This window comes from Plodia interpunctella, chromosome 17, assembly GCF_027563975.2.
Source record: "Plodia interpunctella isolate USDA-ARS_2022_Savannah chromosome 17, ilPloInte3.2, whole genome shotgun sequence".
Lineage (NCBI taxonomy): Eukaryota > Metazoa > Arthropoda > Insecta > Lepidoptera > Pyralidae > Plodia > Plodia interpunctella.
In genome coordinates, this window is record NC_071310.1 from 747446 (window position 1) to 760852 (window position 13407).

At 33.0% G+C, this 13407-nt stretch overlaps 1 protein-coding gene across 1 annotated transcript in view; it reads right to left on the reverse strand.

Annotated features, from left to right (window-relative positions):
- The window catches only part of side-IV (sidestep IV), a 251975-nt gene that overhangs the window by 156179 nt on the left and 82389 nt on the right, over positions 1-13407 (reverse strand). The window contains exon 3 of the mRNA XM_053757521.1: positions 2505-2533. The gene's annotated coding sequence lies outside the window, so the exon portion shown is untranslated. The remainder of the gene's footprint in view (positions 1-2504; positions 2534-13407) is intronic.

Sequence of the window (13407 nt, forward strand, 5' to 3'; positions counted from 1 at the left end):
TTTGCATTCTAAACACCCTAGATAGATGGCGATGTAAACAGTTATGTTTCCGAAGTGGTTCGTTTGCATGAACCATGGAATCATACTACCTGAAGCCTGCGACTTCGTTCGCGTGGCCGAATAATTTTTGCTAAGGAGTCAAAATTATTAGAGAAATTTAATTGTACAGACAAATATAATGATACAGAAGATGCTATCAGACTGAAAAAGTATATTTTCTATAGTTTAGCTGAACAATTATGACTCTTCTTCAGGTGTTCCAGATCTTCGATTTTTATACCTCAACAGAAAATGCTCATCAGACTGAACAACTTTTATTAGAGCGACATTTCTTAGGGGCGGCTAAACATCAGCTAAACTATAGGGAATATAGAAATGTTGATAATGACGACCTAACAAAAATTGTTCACTCTTATGAGAGTGAACAATTTTTGTTAAGTCGTCGAGGGAATATTCCCTAAAAAACACCGAAAAATGGATAGTTTCGCTGTACCATCATAGGTTTACATCAGGTGTTCCAGATCTTCGATTTTTATATCTCATCAGAAAATGCTCGTGAGAATGAACAATTTTTGTTAAGTCGTTATTTCTATATTCCCTATAGTTTAGCTGTACCATCATAGGTCTACATCAGGTGTTCCAGATCTTCGATTTTTATATCTCAACAGAAAATGATCATCAGGCTGAATAACTTTTGTTAAGGCGTCATTTCAATATTCCCTATAGTTTAGCTGTACCATCATAGTATTCCATCAGGTTGTTCCAGTTTTCAAAATCATTTATACCCAATACGTTGACGCGGCTTTATAGCTATACAACAAAAAAAGTCTCATTCAAATCCGTCCAGTAGATGAGCGAGAACAAACAAACAGAAAGATTTTTTTTTTATTCTTTTCTGTTACTGATTCTCTATCGATCTCATTTTGTTTTTATTTAAATATCTTCAATGTACAAAAACACTTTTTTTACTGTTTTATTATATGTATTGATTGATTATTATATATTGATTGATATTGATTGATTGATTGATTGATTGATTGATATATTGATATTGATTGTACTCGTCAGTTTCTGTGGACCTTACCTTAACCTTAACTTCTGTGTACCGCAACGAGACAGACAGAGGTGGACAAACTGCTCGATAATCGAAAATTATTCAATCAATTTACTATAAACCTACAAGTTCATAGGCAAAACATATACTTTTTTGATCTAGCGGAGCGGTTAGTAAGATCGTCATCATCCTCTGCAGCCCTCCGTGACCCACTGCTGGGCGTAGGCCTCCTTCCGTCTCCGCCAACCATCTCTGTCCTGGGCCATCCCCATCCAGTTATTGCCAACAATTTCCTTTACATCATCGACCCATCTAGCTGCCGGATGTAGTAAATTAACTTAGTAGGATAACAAAATTATATTAACCGGTACTATTCCTATGCTATCTATTCTTTAGTAGCCTCTCTCTCTCATCTAAACGTCTTCCCAGTTTCTTCAGCAGCCATTGACCGTCGGAGCCCAGGGTCCGCATTCTTACTTTTTCGTCTCCAATTCGCACGGTCGTCGGCATCCCTAGTTGTCAGACCATACTGTACTTGATCTATGGGAGAATATATAAAAAAAAATATCTATACTACCACACATAGAATAACCTATTTTAGTTTAGGTATACAAAGAGTATAGGGTTTAAACCTATGTGGGTAAAACATATGTATGATTTAATCTAACTCACGGTAGGATTCGGCTTGACAAAGGGTTCAAGCCGCAAAAACTGCCCGAAATACTTTGCCCGGGGCAGTTAATTAGTGAAATTAGTTGCGGCTCATGTACAGCAGTTTGTTTGACGTACATTGAAAGTTTTCTATCGGTCCCTAAGGATAACTTCCATGCTAATGTTTCAGTTGATACATTGTCGTGTTTTATTATCGCAGGCTGATTTGAAACGCTTATTTTGGAGTTAAAGGGAATAAATTATACACTTAGTTACTCACAGAGGTTAGCGAAATAATTAATGTGATAAAATTTGCATATGTGAATTCGTATTGTAAATATATGTAACGCTAGCTGTCCGCAGCTTCGCCTGCGTTTATTTCGATATCTCTTTTACCAAGCATCGTATCGCAATGAAACCTATACCAGATTTTAAGTTAAACTTTCCACTATACAACTGTAAAAACCGCATCAATTTCCACCGAGCAGTTTTTGCGTGATGCGTGAACAAACATATAGACAGACAAAAAATTGTTTTGGCCTCTATTAGTCCCATCTAGACGCTCTATAATGATTTTTTTTTATATCTCCTATGTACATACATAGCCCACTTACAGTTTTATTATATATATATATATATAGATATATATTATTATAATATTTGTAATATCTTGTTTCATTTTTTCTTTTATCGCTTACGGAAGAGATCGCTTCATGGGATAATTTCGTATCTAAATAATTCATTAATTGAGCTCGAAAGTATGTTGTTTATAATAACACAAAACTTTCTAATTACTTACATAGCTGAATGAAGAATCACCCGAGCATTCTGTAACAATAAAAAAAACATGTAAACTCTAATAAAGATTCACACACAAGCACTATAAACATTCTCTATATAAAAAAAAGGATTTTCCCCCATAACGAAAGTATTACGGGCTGTGAATTATTAATTTTGCTCCGAGAAAGAAATACAAGGGCATTGTTTAATTTCCCAAAAAAAAAGGGCCACTTCAATTTTGTTTAGGAATAGGGATTTTTATTCTCATTCTGACTTTTGTTTGAATTTGTGTTAAGAATTGAGCTTGCTTCAATGATTCTCATGATTCTTCGAAGGTTTTGAAAATAATATTGAAATCTTTGTTTCCTTATGTCATAATTTACGTGTCGGTTTCAACTCAAAGAAAAATTTGCAAAAAACATGGGTAATACGTATTGTATTGGTGTTAAACGAAAACACTAAGCCAACATGTTTTACCGACTATTGGTATGCAAAAATCAATAAATGAGGGCATGATATAGATATCATTTTAGTAGACTAAATAATAACAAAATTGTAATAAATAATTACTAAAATGACAACAATTTATGATTTTACCTAAGTCTAACATTAAAGAAATCATTGATTGTATAGTAACATTTATCAATTCATGAAGCTTTGAACTACTATTAAAAGAAATTTAAATTGACGCTTTTGTTTTGATTTGGAATTTTGTTGCAAGTTTCCTACATACTGTATATATATATATATATATATATATATATATATATATATATATATATATATATATATACATAATCGGGGAATAGACGGGGAAATAAATGAGCCTTAGTTTCTACAAATATTGCTACTTCAGTTATATAAAGTGACGGAAGTGTCAGAATTTTCTGATGTTTGAAATGGGTGACAATTATCAGTGCTTTAGAGTGCAAACATTGCGCGAATATAACGTATTGCATTACCGATTTAAAAAAAAGAAGGTATAATACGTACGTCGCGAACTTTGATCATTCAAGTCGGTATTTAGATCTTTCAAGTAGCCATGTATGTACAAAATGAGACCCTTTATGTTTTTCAGGATTAAATCTGGGCATGACTTCAAAATGGAAAAATGTATTTCCTTGTGATAAAACACGTATTGTAAAAAAATTAAAGGGAAAAAAGGAAAAGGAAAGCCAAGAAGGGCTTATATGGACCAAATAAAGGAGACAGCAAGATTGATGTCGTACAGAGAGGTCAAACAATGGCTGAGGATAGAAAGAGATGGAAGGAACTCCACCGACACCGACGTTCTTAATGAACAATGAATGAAAACTTAAGGGTAAGTTATATTCCATGTAATTGATAGAGTGTAAAACTTCGCATCACTCAATTCAAAAGCAACCCCTTGTAACTTCAAAAATGTTCAAGGATATCCTGCCATTTCCTTAACACCCCAAACTAACAGAAAGCCTATGTGTTCGACATTGTTCGCTGTTCCGCAACCAATGAAACAAGCACACAGTTTTCCTGAGCCTTCGCTCAAGCGGATCGATGTTTGATGTTTATGTATTCGTATATATATAATATTGAGGTGGTATCAAGTTTTGAGGTTTCTACACGCTTTTGTAACGGTGGTGGTGTAATGGTTAAGACGCCCGCCTGTGGATCAAAAGGTCTCAGGTTCGTATCCTACTCGTGCCATATGAGTTTGTATACCAATCTGACTCATATATAGTAGTTTGCATAAACCACGACTTGCTTCCTTCATCTCAATCTGCACACTGGTTGACAGTTCACTAATGTGTATGCGACTACCTGCTAGTTGATGGCGGTAAGTAGTCGTAAAGTCATGATCAGATGCCTTTAGGCGACTTGAATAAAATCTGACACCAGTGTTAGTAATAACACACTCGATATGATGATGATGATAATGACGACAAGCTTTTATTTAACTTGCAATGGAAATATATACCTATATAAGTACTTATGAATTGGGTGAAATCTTGCATCTCAATGCCTCACATTAAATATAAGTTTTTTTTTCCAAAAAAAAACACATATTTATAATAGTTACCGAAATATTTAATTTTAAAAAAAGGTAAATGCCCAGAACACAAATTCTTTTTTCACAATATTTGTACGAAAAGGCACAAGTGTTGAATCAGCTCGTATGTCAATAAGGAGCAACACTGAATCAATTTGCTATAAAGCGCATCCGTGCCATCCTTTTTGATAAAATCCTGAAAATATTTTATTTCGCATGATTTTCTCGAATGTGCCACTATCACTATGTGGACCTGAGATTTGGACACAGTGTACTTCGCGCTTGGATGAATAATAAAATTTTCATTTTGAAATTTATTGACAATAAATTGGATTGTAGGTACAAATAAAATTACGAGAAATTGAATTTACTGTCTGTTATACACAAAAATATAATTCCATTAGTTATCTTTAGGTTCGGTGGGAGCAATCAGTTTTGACGTTAACTTTAACCTGCGCGGAAAAACCTAAAGTACGCCATTTTATGTAAACGACAATACAGGTTAAATTTAATGTCAAACATGAATGGTGCAACTGCCAACTTAGTAAACACGAAATTCTAGGAATTGTACGATCAATCGCGCATTGTCAGTAAATAAAAATATCCAATACAAGATACGAGAAAAATCGGCAAAAAATAAACGAATCGAGCATTGAGCCAAAATGTAGACATGTACAGAAGGAATCTATTTTTCCGTGTTTAATTATTTCATAAATTTATGAACACTGAATAGGAAACTAGTACAAGGGTAGGTAGTACTTATTTGTACAGAAATTTCTTCCAATAGATCTGCAAAAGAAAAAAAAATGAAAATAGAGTCATTGGCGTGTACAAGAAAAATACTTAATAGTAATTCGATAAAGCTATAATAAGAATACGTGATATACAAGATATTATAATACCTAATAAAATACATTGGTATGTGGATTCCTAGGTGCGCAATGGAGCAGTAAAAGATTTCTCAAAACTTCCAAGAAAATAAGAAAAAGGGGATTTTTACGAGCGTACGAAGTTTCGATCATCGATTTAAGGCGCCAAGACATTTACACTCTTTAAAATTTTGAGTTAATTTTTTTTTTGTTTTCATTCTGTACCAACTTTATTTTACTACTGAGCTGATATGGTAAAAAAAAAATGAATGATCCAAGCGATATTTCGCCACGAAAGCAAGCAATAAGTTCCGTTTCGGGGTTATGTATCGATGGATGTGATGTAAAATGTTTTTTTTAGATACCGCATTTTTCCTGCTTTTCCAGCATGGTGGGTTTTTTATGACTGGAAAAATTTTAACTTTTTTTTGTGTTCTTTTTGCTAATTTTTGATATATTTGTATGGTAAGTCAAGAATATCACAACAAAATCTGTGAATGATGAAACATAATATTTTTGTCACACTTTCTTGAAACTCAATAATGATCGTAACAACGAATGCGAATGACTTTGGGGTAATAAAATTGAAATTTATTGAATGTATTATCAACTGTATGTCGTTGGTGCAAAAAGGCACACTTAGTTCTTTTCTGCTCTTAAAGCTTCGCTTTACAACTGGAGTAAACTTTGATCAACACCATAATTTTTGATAAAAATAGTTCATTAAATGACTTGACAATCTATTTTGTGCCTTGAAAAATTTGTAATATTCCACTCCAGGATTGCTTTTTACTTACGCGTAACTTTTGCAATTGTAAAGTTGACCATTTCGATTTTTTTAATGTTCTAGAATCAGCCACATCCATTAAACCATAGCCAAAACACTTCATGCAGCGTAAATGATTTTTATTCCACTTGGCCATTGCGATCCCGAATAAATCACCGATCTCTGGCGTCAGCTGTCGAATCTATTATATACGAGATTTATGTAGGAATAATTTGGGAACTACTGAACTTTATTGTACAATGTAGTGGGAATGATTTTTCCCTTAGACCCAGAACAGACGGATAAGCAGAACTGTTTCCATCTGTTCTAGATCTAAGATTTCAAAGGTCGGTAAACTTGCAATATAATAGCGTCACACAGTGTGATCACTTCAAAGAATTCTATAGAGCATTAATACTAGAGGTACACTTACTTGATATCAAGTCGGTTAAAATTGACTTTCAGAATAATACATCTAAATATATTGTGAGAGGTACGAACATTACCGACAAGGATTTCTGTCTCAATGTTCAAAATTAATTTTCAAAAGTTTTTTTTCAAATAATTTTCCTTCATTGTAAAAGTAAATCCTTATGTTTAGGATATATAAGTTTTTGTCTTCTTGTTTCTGTAATACAGCAGACACCCTTGTCAATACTATTTTTTTTTTTAGTAAGTATATCAGAAAAAATATCATTTTCTGAATAATTAGTATAAAAGTGACTAGCTTTTATCACAGAGCGTTTAAATAACCTCCAATACCCCGTTCGGTTATAATAAAGCGTTGGCGCAACTCTGCCGGCTTTTAACTAAATGAGCCGTGACGTTGATTGTCGCTGAAATAAACGCTTTTTTCATTTGTTAAGCAAAATGGTGGACTTTTTTAAAATGCCATGTTTTAGTCCCTTTTTGATGATGATCAATTTTCTTTTGTAGTGCTGCAGGGACAGGTTCTGGGATATTGTAATCAAGGAGCGCCTACCATTTGGATGGATATATTACGATAAGCACATCAAATCAACACATAATAATGTAAATAATCAGACCTTACTGTCGAATTTATTGCTGGATCATGTTTCTATTTTTTTATTGGTTAATAATTAGGTGTAATAATGCCATAACTGAGAACTTCCCAATTAACAATTAAATATATCAACATATGATGTTATTTACATCTAAATATGAATCACTATGTAATAGATATTTTTTTTTTGTAGAACGCATTATCTCTATAATACAATGTGGTCACGATTTTAGTGATCACTGAAGAGTTGGGCAAGCGTCGGCAAAAACTGATCTTTTTGACACATTTCATCGCGAATTACGAATTTCTCAAAAAAAAAACTTCTTTAACAGATTATACCACATCTACATCATAAAGTAGATGTGTTAAAAAGTTTTTTTTTTTTGTGAAATTCGTAATTTGCGGTGACATGTGTCAAAAAGACCAGATTTTTTCGACGCTTGCCCAACTCTTTTAAGCACGTTTAATTTTATGCTTCGGGTTGTGCTGTTTGATGTAAATAATCCTGAATAGTTTGGCATCATTTCAGTGAACATGATGGCGGCTATTAATTTTTTTTCTAGTGACAGTCAACTTTGTGCTATGAAGCTTAATTTTTTGCGATTGTTTCTGGAGTTTTACTCTGCCTTTCGACATGTTAAAGCATTATATAGAGCATAATAAATAATAAAGCATTCATTAATAGTAAGGACACAGATAAAGTTTAATAACGAGATTAATTTTATGTATGAAAATAAAAATAAGTGAAATAAATTCAATTATAAAAACTTATTTGACTCGCCTAAAGTACAAAAATAAATGAACAAAAGGGTCCGAGATCTTCTATATATTTATTTTTCTATTTGTTAAATAATGTAAAATATATATATATAAAAAATCTGAAATACGGTTCCAGAACCTTGCCCATTGACCATAGAAATGGGTCACTTTTGTACATATTTATAACACAAAACCCAAAACTCTTAAGCGTCCTAATTTCGTTTACAAATCTTCCGTTCGCACCCAATATATTTATACACCAAACTTCAAAGCCCTTTATAAGATTATCGCAAAAATAGAGGGGCGCTTATCAAAATTTTCCCAAAGGGCCCCCAAATAGGGCTACCGGACAGGATTTATACCGACATTTCGGGATTTTCGGCCATCAGTCTGAAATCCGGAAGGAATTCGAAAATGACTTGGATTTAAAAAAAAAATCTTTTCACTTTTACGGAAAAGAATTTCGAATATAAACAAACAAGTTTACAAGAGTGTAACATAAAATAAAATGAATAACTTGAGAAAAAAAAATTAATAAAAAATTAGTAGATAGATAACCCTATTTTTTAAATGTTCATCCTACGGGAAACATCTCAAGCTCTGCTTTGACGGAATGGAAATGACTTGGTGACGAAGTATTTAATTAGTTTTTGCCCTCAAATGCCAAAAGATATTTTTGTCTTCGTCTCTCTTGAAATAAATAGATTTAAATAGAAATGTAAGCACAGTGCCTTATCTTTATTAGCTTTCCTTAGCCGTGTCATGACATCTTTGAATTTACGAGTAGGTATTGTACTTACCATCTTTTCCATGAGTTTATGCGTCATTGAAACTATAAATTGACTAAAAGTTTCGTCTAATACCTATATGTTTTAATTACTAACATTCAGGCAAATTTCTACTAGGGCTACATAGTCTATATAGGCAGCTGATAGGTAATAATAGCATTTCCAAGGAGTGTTGACGTCAGGCAGGCGGCCTGTCAAGTCACAACCCCCCGTATACAACCGGGAACTGCAAGATGATAGAGAGAGGCAAATGTCTATTGGACAGTTATTTCTATTCATTATCATGGCTCTAGTCTCTATTTATTGCTTTCTACTGTTTAATAGTATTTTTTAGTATGTTCATCTGAAATTCCTCCTATTATCATACCAAGATCCAACCTCTGTCGAAATATTCCAGTGAATAAAACATTATCATTCTCGGAGAATCTCTAAGATCGGCGGGCACTCTAATATTAAGGGTGTAATTCCATAAAATGCTAATAATATCAATGCTACGTTATCTACAGAACCGATAGAATTAGGTTGAACCAAAGTTCATTCAGATAACATCTTATAAGATTGGATATTAGTGGAAATATTAGCGGAAGACCAGAATCATGCTTCACACCATGACATCATGCTGAGCGAAGACCATTTTAGTACAATACTTACTATTATATATGTCCAGTGATATTTATGTTATGTCTTTTGTACGAAATAAACGTTGTTTCTTTCTTTTTTCTCTCAAATTAGAAGAAAGGTTAACAACTGCATAATATGACGACAAAAAAGACAAATATAAACGTTATTTTTTAGACTTGAAAGAATCTGTGAAATGTATTTTGATCTCAATGGTATACCTATATTTTCTACCTAGCCATATAAACACACATATTCCTTTATAAATGTTAAATCACGACTAGCTAAGTAATTGGTAATAGTATAGCGCATCCACGGTGATGGATATACTGCCTCGGAATCACAAAGAAACGTACTTGCCGCCACTTTCTGTGCTGTTCAGTCAAACTTCTTCAAAATGGCCGCTGTCTATTTATTTTTTAAAGAGCGAATCTCGGGCCGTGGTTAAAATAAACAAAAGCTTCGAGTGTGTTTCCATTACACTGGATTTTCAATTGTAATTGTGATTGTATTGAAAATTTTGACGTTAAAGATTGCCTGTGTCTCATTTTTAAATAAATTATTTGATATTCAGAAATATTAAATAAATTAAAACTCAATAAATCTTTGACAAATGTGCATCCACTTAATTATACCTATTATCAGTCAAATTCCCATTTTCAAGAGTTCATTAACCTAAGGGTTTCTTAATATGTTAAATTAAAAAAATAGAACAATATTAACCGTACCCCATCAAGATATCTCATCACGAAAACATACAACATACATACAACTTATAATCCCATATATTTTTTTATCATGTTAATTCTACACTAGCGGCCCGATCCGACTTCGTTCGGATAAAAACATAATAAATAGGAAAAACTTCTTCAGGAACTATCTATTGTTGAAAACCGCATGAAAATCCCTGTGATAGTTTTTAAGTTTATCGCGAACAAAAACGCGACAGAAGACTCTGTTTTATAACATTTATAAGGATATTTAATTATCTGTAAGTATTCCAAAAAAGAAAAAATAAATTTTTGTCTCATTCGATAACAATTTTTCATTCCCGTGCCGTTACAATGAAAACTCGCTCCAGGGATATAAAAAATAAGAGAGCCACTTGGCAGACCATTAGACCGGGGTGTAATAAAGAATTTAAGAAGTACTGCACCTATATTGTACAAGGGAATTTATGTATTCCGAGTGAAGCAAAATGGAGATGTTTTAAGAGGTATTTTGGAAACAATGTAGTATCTGTCTGGGAAGAACTTACTGCTGCTATTAGAAACTATATTAAGTTGGTCGTACTTAAAGAGGACTTACATTGTATAAGACATTTTTATATTACTTGAAGAATATGAGCTGCAGTTCTGCAGTCTAAAAGGAAAAAAATAAAGCAAATTAAATGTAATCGTAATCGTAAATCATTAATCGAACTTGTGTTTTTTCTTCACTCTAAATATCTTGCTCCAATATAAAATTTTGAGATTCGATGGGATTGAAAACTAAACTTATTCTACATTTTTGTCTTAATACCTTTTCCATCACTACTTCCCATACTAACGCTCTCAAGCAGCCGTACTATCGTCGCACCAATATGCCTCACAATTCGTTGAACGTGTGTGGTCTACACAGTCACGACCCAAGCATCGGTAATCGTTCGGGCGGCATCGATTAAACGAATCAACTCGATAATCTTTATTCGATATCGATAAGGTGTGAAGTAAATCAAGCTTTATTTATTTTCCGTGATTTATTACAATTACGTGTTATTATGGTTAATGAAAAGGCTTTTAGGGATTTTTTTCTGACTTCATAATGTCTTACTTGTGTGATCTTTGTGATAGTTAAATAAATACTTTCTAAACTTTCTTAATCTGTTTGTTGTCAGTACCACAAAACCTGAATCAGATAGATTGTTCTATGCTCCTTCCAGCCCACGATTTTTTTTAATACAGTTTCTAAATTAGTAACGAAAAGAATAAATATCAAATATAAAACTCGTTCTACGCACACAAAGGTTGTCTTAGATGGAATCCTGTTGTTAGCTTTATTTTCATTACAGATAATAAATTTATAATAATAATGCTCTTAGATATCTCAATAAAATAAAATAATATTCACTTGAACCATAAGAACAAACATTACCATATTGAATTGGATAACTGTAGATTCATACAAAACCAATATCACAGGTAGACTCCCGCCATTGTAAGCCGCGACGGTATTTATCGTGGACGTACCTTTATCAGATTTACTTTTATTCCTTGCAATCTACTCAGGTTTACTGCTTTTACGGTCCGATTTCTAGACTAAAGCCACTCCCGTCGATGCAATACCGTTTTATGTAGGATAGCAGAAATTATGGTATGAAGCGGTGAACATTCGCACTTAATACACTGTTATTCAGAAGTCTCAAAATATTTGTGCTATAAGAGTTTCCATCCTGACTAATTGTTATCAAATGAAAGACTAAAAGAAGAATAATCCGCTTATTTGATTTTCACAAAGTCTAATCCATCGAACTTCCGAAATAGTTTTTGAATGTTCAAATCATTAGCATTATTCGTAGACATTCAGGAAGTGGCGTTCCACGCACATTCTTTTATATTATAATAAGTAAATGATTATATGTGGAAAATAAGCACGTCAATTTGTGATATAAATCTGAGACAGATATGATACGACTGACTGAAAAGATATTAAATTATTAAATATCATAAAATAATATATAAATTTAACCATGACTGATAATATCATTCTCGGTTAAATTTGTAACTGATTTCGACATGTTAACATTACCTAAATATAGGTTATTTTTGAATAATAATTAAGGTCAATTATTATTGCTCGGAGATCAGAGGTCACGTTCGGAGGTTTAGTTTTAGTAATAAAATTAATTAGTTAATGGAAAAGTTTTAGTTTAATTAATTATAAAGGTATAACCGCTTCATGTGTGTATTCTTGTGTAAATATTGTGTGTAATATGAATTTAATATTTAGCTCAAACTCATAATATCGTTGGAAACAATTCCAATCGTTAGTACCTACTTATTATAACTATCACGTGCTATGTAAACTAGTACATGGACTATAAAGAACAAGACAGTCTAATCTTTTCTATTTATTTTTGCAGTTACTGTTTTATTACCATCCATCCTGATTTGCATTTTCAATTTCGGTTTTTTCCATGCGAGAAATGCAGAAAGTTATAAACTCTTCTGGCAAGATTTGAAACAAAAACTTCCGAAGAAAGTATATCGTTGAAAGTACCATTAGTTTAATAACAGATTTTAACAGAAAGCTCAAGCCGTAGGGGGGATTCCCCCTGGTCAATTATTAGGAAGACCAATAGCCCAGCAGTGGAAACATTAAAATGGCTGTAGATGATGATTATCATCTAATACATAGAGTAAAAGTTATGGGCTGTGATCTACCATTAACAAATAAAACCGGGACCAATAACTTAATGTGCTTTTCGAAGTACCTAGTGTTAGCTTGTGTATATGCGTCCCTTACGGGACAAGTGTGTATCCCATGGACAATGAAATGGACCTCAGTCGTCATCCGACCACCGTCGCGTGTGACACCTCTTGTGTATTATCGATAATTAATTAATATAGTTTTACGAACAATACCTTTCTTTTTATTTGTGCTAATAATAGGAACACGAGATAATACCCTTTTGGTCAGTCGTTCAATGACTGACCATTGCAAAAGTGGCTTAACTGCTACTATCGCTGGCCGAGCGCGCGAGTTGCTGCGCTACCGAACTCTTCATGTGTTTTCACAGAAGCTGTGCAACTAGCAAACTTTGTTACAGTAATAATATAGCTATTGCACCAAAAACCATATAAGGTCATCAGTAAGTTGAGCCTGCATAGTTTCCAATTTAACTTGCTACGTAAATTCGGCCTCGCATCCGAGCAATTTCAAATATCTTTATCCAATTTATACGTTGCTGAAACCCGCAATAAATTCTTATTTATTACCAGTATCTCGCTTTTATATTGCTTAGATGTTTGAGTTCGTGATCTGGCCTGTTGTATTTATAATATACGTTGTTACAGAAGCAGTTACATAAGTC